Source organism: Lemur catta, chromosome 2 (genome assembly GCF_020740605.2).
Source record: "Lemur catta isolate mLemCat1 chromosome 2, mLemCat1.pri, whole genome shotgun sequence".
Lineage (NCBI taxonomy): Eukaryota > Metazoa > Chordata > Mammalia > Primates > Lemuridae > Lemur > Lemur catta.
The window spans coordinates 36,169,909-36,183,643 of NC_059129.1; the positions used below are offsets into that span (position 1 = coordinate 36,169,909).

At 53.9% G+C, this 13,735-nt stretch overlaps 2 non-coding genes and 3 pseudogenes across 2 annotated transcripts; all 5 read right to left on the minus strand.

Annotated features, from left to right (window-relative positions):
• Positions 1–2,706: 2,706 nt before the first annotated feature.
• LOC123633548 lies at positions 2,707–2,838 on the minus strand (annotated as a pseudogene).
• Positions 2,839–4,039: 1,201 nt separating this feature from the next.
• Positions 4,040–4,158, minus strand: LOC123633817. The gene has a single exon (XR_006733808.1). It is a non-coding gene; the product is annotated as a 5S ribosomal RNA (ribosomal RNA).
• Positions 4,159–7,630: 3,472 nt separating this feature from the next.
• On the minus strand, positions 7,631–7,762 carry LOC123633549 (annotated as a pseudogene).
• Positions 7,763–8,958: 1,196 nt separating this feature from the next.
• LOC123633818 lies at positions 8,959–9,077 on the minus strand. Its single transcript, XR_006733809.1, has one exon. It is a non-coding gene; the product is annotated as a 5S ribosomal RNA (ribosomal RNA).
• Positions 9,078–12,548: 3,471 nt separating this feature from the next.
• On the minus strand, positions 12,549–12,680 carry LOC123633550 (annotated as a pseudogene).
• Between the last annotated feature and the right edge of the window lie 1,055 nt (positions 12,681–13,735).

The window sequence follows — 13,735 nt, forward strand, 5'->3', positions numbered from 1 at the left end:
CACAAACCATTGTTATTAAACGGTCCTAAGACTTACTGGAGACATAGGCTGACTTCAAGTCTGGGGCGGGAAATGGACGCTTCTTATGCTGGGAAGCGTGGATGCTATGACATCCAACAGGACGAGGGTCACGTCAAAAGACACAGGAACCAGAATGAGTAGACTCCCGTTTGCCAAACACAGGACAGTCTGATCACCAGTAAGTATAATAATTGCAAGATATCGAAACACATTAAATATGCTTAAATCCACGATTACACCCCTCACAGCGGCAAAACTGACTCGGGTCACTGTGGACAGCGGTAGGAAACAAAGGGAAATGGTGACAGCCGGGGCCGCCCCCAACTAGTTGGGATGTGTGGACACTCTTTCAAAAGACATCTCAACCCATCACCATGTATGCACTGTATTTGCACTGGATTCAAAGAAACTGAAGTGAGTGTATGTGTCTCAGGGAAACGCAGACATCGAGTACTTGCTGTTATCTCTAATACGGTTAAATGTTTAGATGGAATAATGTGGCTGTGATTACACTGAAAAAGGAAAGAAAGCCTCCACCTTTGATAGAAACATATTGACCCTTTATCGATGGAGGGATATTACTAAGGGGATCATGAACTTAAGGTAGGAGGGGTATAAAAGAAACAAGATCTGGCTGGCCAAGGGTTGGTGATTTCTTGAGTCAGGGTAGTGAGTATGTATTCTACTATTCTGTCTGTTTTTGTTTCTATTTCAAATTTCCCATAATAAAAAGTGTCAAAAGATACCACGAAGAGGGTAAAAAACAAGCCGCAAACAGGACAAGGCATCTGTAGCGCATATACTTGGCAAGATATTACTATTACAGAATATCTATGTGTAATATGCTTCATACGCATTTGGCACTGTATCCTCACTATTAATCAGGGAAATAGGAAATAAACATTGAAGCAAAGTGTAGTTTCAAACTCACCAGATTGAGGAAACTTAAAAAACCGATCGCTGTGTTGGCTGGGAGGAAAACTCTTACCCACACCCTGCTGATACGGGAGGTGAAGTGATAGAACCATTTGGAAAACAATGTAGCATAAATGGATATGAATCCACACTGGCGTCATTCAGGAGCAAGCGTATTCTCTGAGGAGCACGTACCAGAGAGAAGATAGGGCACGTGTGACCAGGAATCGTCTAGGGTAATACTCACGGGAGCCCTGTGTACACGGACCTAGTCAAAGATCGGATAAAGATATTTCGATTGCTTCGTGCAGTGCCATTCTATAGCAGTGCTGATGAACTGCAGCTTCCTGTGTCAGCAAGGAGTATTCCCCAAACAGAAGGTTTCCCCTGGCACACAAGTTACCCAGAATGCATCCACAATGGTTCCACATGTATTATATAAACTGTGAAAATAACAAACTACCTCAATGAGACAGTCCTATAACAGAGAGCAAAAACTTTAAAAGGAAAAGCAAGCAAAATGCTGACAGTCGAGATGGGATTTGTTGGGGAGAAGTGTTTCTTTGGTTGCATGCCTTCAGGAAAAGATACACAGCGGCTTGCGACCTATGAATAAACTCCCAGTTTTATAAGGTGAGTGGTAGAGTTTTGGTACAGTTAACTCGATTTAATCTAATAATAATAATAATTATTATTATTATTATTATTATTATTCTTCAACATGTCCATTTCCCTAATTAAAAGAAAAGGAGAAAGAAACAGATTGTAAGTTTCTAGTTATAAACCCTGTTTAAATTTGATTATTTATTAATTTGGGGGAAATGATTAGTTTGGGGGCTCTGTGTCCATCTATCGAGGAATACAGTATAGCCTCTCCATCGATTTGGGCCATCATTTATGTTTGTTACTAAGTTTTCCATCTAAGTTGGCACGTTTTTCCCGTAGGTGCTGTGTAGATTCTCTGTGACTTTGACTGTGATCCTTTTTAAAAATTGCATTCATTATTGTGTATTTGCTAGGAAATAAGAAATATCGAAACTATCGATTGAACGTTGATTTCATGTAGAGCTGTCTTGCGGGACTCACCTAGGCTTTCTACAGGTCTCCCATGCCTAGGGGCAAACAGTGTATTTTGAGAACCGTAGGAGGTGAGGACAATGAACGAGGTGATTTTTCCTTTCCCACCTATTATTAGTGTTTTCCCTTGTTTTAGTGTGTATTTTAGAGCGTCTGTTGCAGTATTGACCAGAAGAATCTCATTATCAACACCCTGGTCTTGCTCGTGACTTTCCAAAGAATGTTTTTACTTCTGAATCCTTAAGACTATTTTCTAAGGATTTAGACTTTTGAAAAGAGTTTCCAGATGTCTTCTCTTCTGGATTCTTAAATTATTTTATCGTGAACGAATGGCCAACTGTTCAGATTCTATTCTTCTGCATATATGGATAGGATCAAATTTCTCCTCTCATAGGGTAACGTGGTCGTCTACTTGGACAACCTTAGAATTTGTCCTGAATTCAGAGCCGGTCCGTCAGAAGTTCCGGAGGCCCGGACCTGCGGCAGGTGTCTGAGGGGCGACAGCCTCGGGGACTGAGCCTCCACATGTCAAACCTGACCCTCTCTCCAGGGGCCACGGGACAGGGTCCGGGCCGGCCGGGGGCGGGAGCCGGGGCGGGCGCGGAGGGCGGAGGGGCCCCGGGCCACCCCACCCCACCCCCCCCCCCCGTTTCCAGCCCAGGGGGGTGGGACAGAAAAAGAGGCACAGCAAAAAGCCTAGGGCACCCGGTATTCCCAGGCGGTCTCCCATGCAAGTACTAACCGGGCCCGACCCTGCTTAGCTCCCGAGATCAGAGGGAATCGGGCGGGCGGGCGCGTTGCGTTCGGGGTGGTATGGCCACAGAGGCCGGCGGCCGCCCCCGGACGCCTCAAGAGGCCGAGCTGCTGCTACGCGTCCCTCCCTGCCCAGTCGGGTCCCTCCCGCCGCCCTGGCCCTTCGCTAGCCCACCTGCCCCTATGGGGGGGCGGGCGCAGGCGGAGCCTGACGGGTCTCGCGCGCACCCCCCTGCCCCACCCGAACCGCGGAGGCACCGCCGTCGCACATCCCAAGGAGCAGACCCACGGGCACGCGCGCAGGGACAGACTTCCACGCGTGGGGGCGGAGGGCCAGAGCCCGAGAGTGCGCGCGAGAGGGCCCTCCGCCGCCTCGCGCCAGGGCACGGCGGGGAGGGGCTTGCGGGCAGGGCCAGGACAAGGAGGCAGGGCCGTGGCTGCCGCTGGTCCTTCACCCGGAGGTCCTGAAGACGTGCAGTGTCCCCCCCACCGCGCCACCCCACCCCCGTCTGGGGAGGACCGTTCTGCCCCGATTCCCGTCAGGGCCTGCGTGTGGCAGCAGGCCCCGCGCGGGGGCGGGGCCGGGGGCGGGGGGCGGGGGGGCCAGAGCCGGCTATCCTGTTGCACCGTGGGGTGGGGTTTGGGGTGGGTTGCCACGGGTCGGGGGGCCGGTGGGTCGTTTGGGTTTGGGTGGGAGTGCTCCGCGTGTGTCCTCTCTGCCCGGGTGGCCGGCGACTTGCCCTGTGCGGTGCGCCGGTGTGTCTCTCGGGAGCCCCGGCGGCGGCGAGGAGCCCGCCCGGCGTGAGGCCCGGGCCCGAGGCCCGGGTGTGCGGCGGAGAGGAAGTCCACGGTGGGCTGGGGGTCCGGGGGCCCAGGGCACGGTTTGCCGCCGTGGGCTGTCCCGCGCCGGGTGCAGGGGATGTCCCGGAGTGCGGGGCGGGGCCGGAGAAGAGACCCAGCGGCACTTAGGGATCCCGCCGCCCGGCCCGGCCCCGTGTGGGGCCCAGGGCTGGGGCTCGGCTGCCGGCCGAACGGAAGGGCTGGGACGCTCTGCTGCTGCCGCTGCCGCCGCCGCCGCCGCCGCCGCCGCCGCCGCCGCCTGGCGGTGCTGCTGCAGCGGGGGAGAGGGGAGGAAGGCCCGGGCGGGGGCAGCGGGCCGCGCCGGGGGGCCGGGGGCCGAGCGCGAAAGGGGGGGCGGGCGCGGAGCGCGGGGGGCCCCCCACCCCCCCCCGACCCCCCACGGGCCGGCGGGCGGGACAAAAGAAGAGGCAAAAGCCTACAGCACCCGGTATTCCCAGGCGGTCTCCCATCCAAGTACTAACCAGGCCCGACCCTGCTTAGCTTCCGAGATCAGACGAGATCGGGCGCGTTCAGGGTGGTATGGCCGTAGACGGCGGCGGCCGGCCCCGGACGCCTCAAGAGGCCGAGCTGCTGCGACGTGGCCCTCCGGGCCCAGCGCCCCGACCCCCACCCCCGACACCCCCGCGCCGTCCTGCAGCCCCGTAGCCTTCAAAGCCTTGCTCGGCAGCTGCTACACAGCACAGAAGCAACACTTTGCCGCAGACACATATACAAATCACAGCAAAAATCAAAGACTCAATAGGACATCTCTTCAAAGCACGGAGGACACAAACGGGAGGACAACGTGTGACTTGTCAGATTCTACAGACGGCAGGAGCCCACATGAAGGCTCAGGGAAATATTCCAAAGGAGTGGGACATGGCTCCGAGCTCCCCGGACATGAGCAGACTGGCTTCGGCTGACAGCAGCTCTTAGATTGTCACAGTGGAGCCAGGAAAGTAGAAAGTTCCTTCCTCGCCTTTCCTGCTTGGCGCAGTAGCAAGTAGTCCACGGTGATACGGTGAATGGATACGATTATTCTGTGGCATCACGCAAAGAGCGAATGCTGTGGGTGTCTTTGAGAACTGGGAATTTGGGTGTGAGAGAAAGAGGTGAAATCGATAAAGTATAGAGTAAAAAGCCTCTAATTTCTCAGTTTCCATTTGGATTCTCAGTGTAAGCTCAATGTATTTTTCTTTAGTTTTTTAATCTAATTCTATTTTATTGTTTAGTTTTTAGTTGTTTCCCATGGAAAGTGCTGAGAAATAGGTGCAAACTCAACAGCAGTGCATTTCACCAGCATCTAGGTCGTGGTCTCCACAAACCATTGTTATTAAACGGTCCTAAGACTTACTGGAGACATAGGCTGACTTCAAGTCTGGGGCGGGAAATGGACGCTTCTTATGCTGGGAAGCGTGGATGCTATGACATCCAACAGGACGAGGGTCACGTCAAAAGACACAGGAACCAGAATGAGTAGACTCCCGTTTGCCAAACACAGGACAGTCTGATCACCAGTAAGTATAATAATTGCAAGATATCGAAACACATTAAATATGCTTAAATCCACGATTACACCCCTCACAGCGGCAAAACTGACTCGGGTCACTGTGGACAGCGGTAGGAAACAAAGGGAAATGGTGACAGCCGGGGCCGCCCCCAACTAGTTGGGATGTGTGGACACTCTTTCAAAAGACATCTCAACCCATCACCATGTATGCACTGTATTTGCACTGGATTCAAAGAAACTGAAGTGAGTGTATGTGTCTCAGGGAAACGCAGACATCGAGTACTTGCTGTTATCTCTAATACGGTTAAATGTTTAGATGGAATAATGTGGCTGTGATTACACTGAAAAAGGAAAGAAAGCCTCCACCTTTGATAGAAACATATTGACCCTTTATCGATGGAGGGATATTACTAAGGGGATCATGAACTTAAGGTAGGAGGGGTATAAAAGAAACAAGATCTGGCTGGCCAAGGGTTGGTGATTTCTTGAGTCAGGGTAGTGAGTATGTATTCTACTATTCTGTCTGTTTTTGTTTCTATTTCAAATTTCCCATAATAAAAAGTGTCAAAAGATACCACGAAGAGGGTAAAAAACAAGCCGCAAACAGGACAAGGCATCTGTAGCGCATATACTTGGCAAGATATTACTATTACAGAATATCTATGTGTAATATGCTTCATACGCATTTGGCACTGTATCCTCACTATTAATCAGGGAAATAGGAAATAAACATTGAAGCAAAGTGTAGTTTCAAACTCACCAGATTGAGGAAACTTAAAAAACCGATCGCTGTGTTGGCTGGGAGGAAAACTCTTACCCACACCCTGCTGATACGGGAGGTGAAGTGATAGAACCATTTGGAAAACAATGTAGCATAAATGGATATGAATCCACACTGGCGTCATTCAGGAGCAAGCGTATTCTCTGAGGAGCACGTACCAGAGAGAAGATAGGGCACGTGTGACCAGGAATCGTCTAGGGTAATACTCACGGGAGCCCTGTGTACACGGACCTAGTCAAAGATCGGATAAAGATATTTCGATTGCTTCGTGCAGTGCCATTCTATAGCAGTGCTGATGAACTGCAGCTTCCTGTGTCAGCAAGGAGTATTCCCCAAACAGAAGGTTTCCCCTGGCACACAAGTTACCCAGAATGCATCCACAATGGTTCCACATGTATTATATAAACTGTGAAAATAACAAACTACCTCAATGAGACAGTCCTATAACAGAGAGCAAAAACTTTAAAAGGAAAAGCAAGCAAAATGCTGACAGTCGAGATGGGATTTGTTGGGGAGAAGTGTTTCTTTGGTTGCATGCCTTCAGGAAAAGATACACAGCGGCTTGCGACCTATGAATAAACTCCCAGTTTTATAAGGTGAGTGGTAGAGTTTTGGTACAGTTAACTCGATTTAATCTAATAATAATAATAATTATTATTATTATTATTATTATTATTCTTCAACATGTCCATTTCCCTAATTAAAAGAAAAGGAGAAAGAAACAGATTGTAAGTTTCTAGTTATAAACCCTGTTTAAATTTGATTATTTATTAATTTGGGGGAAATGATTAGTTTGGGGGCTCTGTGTCCATCTATCGAGGAATACAGTATAGCCTCTCCATCGATTTGGGCCATCATTTATGTTTGTTACTAAGTTTTCCATCTAAGTTGGCACGTTTTTCCCGTAGGTGCTGTGTAGATTCTCTGTGACTTTGACTGTGATCCTTTTTAAAAATTGCATTCATTATTGTGTATTTGCTAGGAAATAAGAAATATCGAAACTATCGATTGAACGTTGATTTCATGTAGAGCTGTCTTGCGGGACTCACCTAGGCTTTCTACAGGTCTCCCATGCCTAGGGGCAAACAGTGTATTTTGAGAACCGTAGGAGGTGAGGACAATGAACGAGGTGATTTTTCCTTTCCCACCTATTATTAGTGTTTTCCCTTGTTTTAGTGTGTATTTTAGAGCGTCTGTTGCAGTATTGACCAGAAGAATCTCATTATCAACACCCTGGTCTTGCTCGTGACTTTCCAAAGAATGTTTTTACTTCTGAATCCTTAAGACTATTTTCTAAGGATTTAGACTTTTGAAAAGAGTTTCCAGATGTCTTCTCTTCTGGATTCTTAAATTATTTTATCGTGAACGAATGGCCAACTGTTCAGATTCTATTCTTCTGCATATATGGATAGGATCAAATTTCTCCTCTCATAGGGTAACGTGGTCGTCTACTTGGACAACCTTAGAATTTGTCCTGAATTCAGAGCCGGTCCGTCAGAAGTTCCGGAGGCCCGGACCTGCGGCAGGTGTCTGAGGGGCGACAGCCTCGGGGACTGAGCCTCCACATGTCAAACCTGACCCTCTCTCCAGGGGCCACGGGACAGGGTCCGGGCCGGCCGGGGGCGGGAGCCGGGGCGGGCGCGGAGGGCGGAGGGGCCCCGGGCCACCCCACCCCACCCCCCCCCCCCGTTTCCAGCCCAGGGGGGTGGGACAGAAAAAGAGGCACAGCAAAAAGCCTAGGGCACCCGGTATTCCCAGGCGGTCTCCCATGCAAGTACTAACCGGGCCCGACCCTGCTTAGCTCCCGAGATCAGAGGGAATCGGGCGGGCGGGCGCGTTGCGTTCGGGGTGGTATGGCCACAGAGGCCGGCGGCCGCCCCCGGACGCCTCAAGAGGCCGAGCTGCTGCTACGCGTCCCTCCCTGCCCAGTCGGGTCCCTCCCGCCGCCCTGGCCCTTCGCTAGCCCACCTGCCCCTATGGGGGGGCGGGCGCAGGCGGAGCCTGACGGGTCTCGCGCGCACCCCCCTGCCCCACCCGAACCGCGGAGGCACCGCCGTCGCACATCCCAAGGAGCAGACCCACGGGCACGCGCGCAGGGACAGACTTCCACGCGTGGGGGCGGAGGGCCAGAGCCCGAGAGTGCGCGCGAGAGGGCCCTCCGCCGCCTCGCGCCAGGGCACGGCGGGGAGGGGCTTGCGGGCAGGGCCAGGACAAGGAGGCAGGGCCGTGGCTGCCGCTGGTCCTTCACCCGGAGGTCCTGAAGACGTGCAGTGTCCCCCCCACCGCGCCACCCCACCCCCGTCTGGGGAGGACCGTTCTGCCCCGATTCCCGTCAGGGCCTGCGTGTGGCAGCAGGCCCCGCGCGGGGGCGGGGCCGGGGGCGGGGGGCGGGGGGGGCCAGAGCCGGCTATCCTGTTGCACCGTGGGGTGGGGTTTGGGGTGGGTTGCCACGGGTCGGGGGGCCGGTGGGTCGTTTGGGTTTGGGTGGGAGTGCTCCGCGTGTGTCCTCTCTGCCCGGGTGGCCGGCGACTTGCCCTGTGCGGTGCGCCGGTGTGTCTCTCGGGAGCCCCGGCGGCGGCGAGGAGCCCGCCCGGCGTGAGGCCCGGGCCCGAGGCCCGGGTGTGCGGCGGAGAGGAAGTCCACGGTGGGCTGGGGGTCCGGGGGCCCAGGGCACGGTTTGCCGCCGTGGGCTGTCCCGCGCCGGGTGCAGGGGATGTCCCGGAGTGCGGGGCGGGGCCGGAGAAGAGACCCAGCGGCACTTAGGGATCCCGCCGCCCGGCCCGGCCCCGTGTGGGGCCCAGGGCTGGGGCTCGGCTGCCGGCCGAACGGAAGGGCTGGGACGCTCTGCTGCTGCCGCTGCCGCCGCCGCCGCCGCCGCCGCCGCCGCCTGGCGGTGCTGCTGCAGCGGGGGAGAGGGGAGGAAGGCCCGGGCGGGGGCAGCGGGCCGCGCCGGGGGGCCGGGGGCCGAGCGCGAAAGGGGGGGCGGGCGCGGAGCGCGGGGGGCCCCCCACCCCCCCCCGACCCCCCACGGGCCGGCGGGCGGGACAAAAGAAGAGGCAAAAGCCTACAGCACCCGGTATTCCCAGGCGGTCTCCCATCCAAGTACTAACCAGGCCCGACCCTGCTTAGCTTCCGAGATCAGACGAGATCGGGCGCGTTCAGGGTGGTATGGCCGTAGACGGCGGCGGCCGGCCCCGGACGCCTCAAGAGGCCGAGCTGCTGCGACGTGGCCCTCCGGGCCCAGCGCCCCGACCCCCACCCCCGACACCCCCGCGCCGTCCTGCAGCCCCGTAGCCTTCAAAGCCTTGCTCGGCAGCTGCTACACAGCACAGAAGCAACACTTTGCCGCAGACACATATACAAATCACAGCAAAAATCAAAGACTCAATAGGACATCTCTTCAAAGCACGGAGGACACAAACGGGAGGACAACGTGTGACTTGTCAGATTCTACAGACGGCAGGAGCCCACATGAAGGCTCAGGGAAATATTCCAAAGGAGTGGGACATGGCTCCGAGCTCCCCGGACATGAGCAGACTGGCTTCGGCTGACAGCAGCTCTTAGATTGTCACAGTGGAGCCAGGAAAGTAGAAAGTTCCTTCCTCGCCTTTCCTGCTTGGCGCAGTAGCAAGTAGTCCACGGTGATACGGTGAATGGATACGATTATTCTGTGGCATCACGCAAAGAGCGAATGCTGTGGGTGTCTTTGAGAACTGGGAATTTGGGTGTGAGAGAAAGAGGTGAAATCGATAAAGTATAGAGTAAAAAGCCTCTAATTTCTCAGTTTCCATTTGGATTCTCAGTGTAAGCTCAATGTATTTTTCTTTAGTTTTTTAATCTAATTCTATTTTATTGTTTAGTTTTTAGTTGTTTCCCATGGAAAGTGCTGAGAAATAGGTGCAAACTCAACAGCAGTGCATTTCACCAGCATCTAGGTCGTGGTCTCCACAAACCATTGTTATTAAACGGTCCTAAGACTTACTGGAGACATAGGCTGACTTCAAGTCTGGGGCGGGAAATGGACGCTTCTTATGCTGGGAAGCGTGGATGCTATGACATCCAACAGGACGAGGGTCACGTCAAAAGACACAGGAACCAGAATGAGTAGACTCCCGTTTGCCAAACACAGGACAGTCTGATCACCAGTAAGTATAATAATTGCAAGATATCGAAACACATTAAATATGCTTAAATCCACGATTACACCCCTCACAGCGGCAAAACTGACTCGGGTCACTGTGGACAGCGGTAGGAAACAAAGGGAAATGGTGACAGCCGGGGCCGCCCCCAACTAGTTGGGATGTGTGGACACTCTTTCAAAAGACATCTCAACCCATCACCATGTATGCACTGTATTTGCACTGGATTCAAAGAAACTGAAGTGAGTGTATGTGTCTCAGGGAAACGCAGACATGGAGTACTTGCTGTTATCTCTAATACGGTTAAATGTTTAGATGGAATAATGTGGCTGTGATTACACTGAAAAAGGAAAGAAAGCCTCCACCTTTGATAGAAACATATTGACCCTTTATCGATGGAGGGATATTACTAAGGGGATCATGAACTTAAGGTAGGAGGGGTATAAAAGAAACAAGATCTGGCTGGCCAAGGGTTGGTGATTTCTTGAGTCAGGGTAGTGAGTATGTATTCTACTATTCTGTCTGTTTTTGTTTCTATTTCAAATTTCCCATAATAAAAAGTGTCAAAAGATACCACGAAGAGGGTAAAAAACAAGCCGCAAACAGGACAAGGCATCTGTAGCGCATATACTTGGCAAGATATTACTATTACAGAATATCTATGTGTAATATGCTTCATACGCATTTGGCACTGTATCCTCACTATTAATCAGGGAAATAGGAAATAAACATTGAAGCAAGGTGTAGTTTCAAACTCACCAGATTGAGGAAACTTAAAAAACCGATCGCTGTGTTGGCTGGGAGGAAAACTCTTACCCACACCCTGCTGATACGGGAGGTGAAGTGATAGAACCATTTGGAAAACAATGTAGCATAAATGGATATGAATCCACACTGGCGTCATTCAGGAGCAAGCGTATTCTCTGAGGAGCACGTACCAGAGAGAAGATAGGGCACGTGTGACCAGGAATCGTCTAGGGTAATACTCACGGGAGCCCTGTGTACACGGACCTAGTCAAAGATCGGATAAAGATATTTCGATTGCTTCGTGCAGTGCCATTCTATAGCAGTGCTGATGAACTGCAGCTTCCTGTGTCAGCAAGGAGTATTCCCCAAACAGAAGGTTTCCCCTGGCACACAAGTTACCCAGAATGCATCCACAATGGTTCCACATGTATTATATAAACTGTGAAAATAACAAACTACCTCAATGAGACAGTCCTATAACAGAGAGCAAAAACTTTAAAAGGAAAAGCAAGCAAAATGCTGACAGTCGAGATGGGATTTGTTGGGGAGAAGTGTTTCTTTGGTTGCATGCCTTCAGGAAAAGATACACAGCGGCTTGCGACCTATGAATAAACTCCCAGTTTTATAAGGTGAGTGGTAGAGTTTTGGTACAGTTAACTCGATTTAATCTAATAATAATAATAATTATTATTATTATTATTATTATTATTCTTCAACATGTCCATTTCCCTAATTAAAAGAAAAGGAGAAAGAAACAGATTGTAAGTTTCTAGTTATAAACCCTGTTTAAATTTGATTATTTATTAATTTGGGGGAAATGATTAGTTTGGGGGCTCTGTGTCCATCTATCGAGGAATACAGTATAGCCTCTCCATCGATTTGGGCCATCATTTATGTTTGTTACTAAGTTTTCCATCTAAGTTGGCACGTTTTTCCCGTAGGTGCTGTGTAGATTCTCTGTGACTTTGACTGTGATCCTTTTTAAAAATTGCATTCATTATTGTGTATTTGCTAGGAAATAAGAAATATCGAAACTATCGATTGAACGTTGATTTCATGTAGAGCTGTCTTGCGGGACTCACCTAGGCTTTCTACAGGTCTCCCATGCCTAGGGGCAAACAGTGTATTTTGAGAACCGTAGGAGGTGAGGACAATGAACGAGGTGATTTTTCCTTTCCCACCTATTATTAGTGTTTTCCCTTGTTTTAGTGTGTATTTTAGAGCGTCTGTTGCAGTATTGACCAGAAGAATCTCATTATCAACACCCTGGTCTTGCTCGTGACTTTCCAAAGAATGTTTTTACTTCTGAATCCTTAAGACTATTTTCTAAGGATTTAGACTTTTGAAAAGAGTTTCCAGATGTCTTCTCTTCTGGATTCTTAAATTATTTTATCGTGAACGAATGGCCAACTGTTCAGATTCTATTCTTCTGCATATATGGATAGGATCAAATTTCTCCTCTCATAGGGTAACGTGGTCGTCTACTTGGACAACCTTAGAATTTGTCCTGAATTCAGAGCCGGTCCGTCAGAAGTTCCGGAGGCCCGGACCTGCGGCAGGTGTCTGAGGGGCGACAGCCTCGGGGACTGAGCCTCCACATGTCAAACCTGACCCTCTCTCCAGGGGCCACGGGACAGGGTCCGGGCCGGCCGGGGGCGGGAGCCGGGGCGGGCGCGGAGGGCGGAGGGGCCCCGGGCCACCCCACCCCCACCCCACCCCCGTTTCCAGCCCAGGGGGGTGGGACAGAAAAAGAGGCACAGCAAAAAGCCTAGGGCACCCGGTATTCCCAGGCGGTCTCCCATGCAAGTACTAACCGGGCCCGACCCTGCTTAGCTCCCGAGATCAGAGGGAATCGGGCGGGCGGGCGCGTTGCGTTCGGGGTGGTATGGCCACAGAGGCCGGCGGCCGCCCCCGGACGCCTCAAGAGGCCGAGCTGCTGCTACGCGTCCCTCCCTGCCCAGTCGGGTCCCTCCCGCCGCCCTGGCCCTTCGCTAGCCCACCTGCCCCTATGGGGGGGCGGGCGCAGGCGGAGCCTGACGGGTCTCGCGCGCACCCCCCTGCCCCACCCGAACCGCGGAGGCACCGCCGTCGCACATCCCAAGGAGCAGACCCACGGGCACGCGCGCAGGGACAGACTTCCACGCGTGGGGGCGGAGGGCCAGAGCCCGAGAGTGCGCGCGAGAGGGCCCTCCGCCGCCTCGCGCCAGGGCACGGCGGGGAGGGGCTTGCGGGCAGGGCCAGGACAAGGAGGCAGGGCCGTGGCTGCCGCTGGTCCTTCACCCGGAGGTCCTGAAGACGTGCAGTGTCCCCCCCACCGCGCCACCCCACCCCCGCCTGGGGAGGACCGTTCTGCCCCGATTCCCGTCAGGGCCTGCGTGTGGCAGCAGGCCCCGCGCGGGGGCGGGGCCGGGGGCGGGGGGCGGGGGGGCCAGAGCCGGCTATCCTGTTGCACCGTGGGGTGGGGTTTGGGGTGGGTTGCCACGGGTCGGGGGGCCGGTGGGTCGTTTGGGTTTGGGTGGGAGTGCTCCGCGTGTGTCCTCTCTGCCCGGGTGGCCGGCGACTTGCCCTGTGCGGTGCGCCGGTGTGTCTCTCGGGAGCCCCGGCGGCGGCGAGGAGCCCGCCCGGCGTGAGGCCCGGGCCCGAGGCCCGGGTGTGCGGCGGAGAGGAAGTCCACGGTGGGCTGGGGGTCCGGGGGCCCAGGGCACGGTTTGCCGCCGTGGGCTGTCCCGCGCCGGGTGCAGGGGATGTCCCGGAGTGCGGGGCGGGGCCGGAGAAGAGACCCAGCGGCACTTAGGGATCCCGCCGCCCGGCCCGGCCCCGTGTGGGGCCCAGGGCTGGGGCTCGGCTGCCGGCCGAACGGAAGGGCTGGGACGCTCTGCTGCTGCCGCTGCCGCCGCCGCCGCCGCCGCCGCCGCCGCCTGGCGGTGCTGCTGCAGCGGGGGAGAGGGGAGG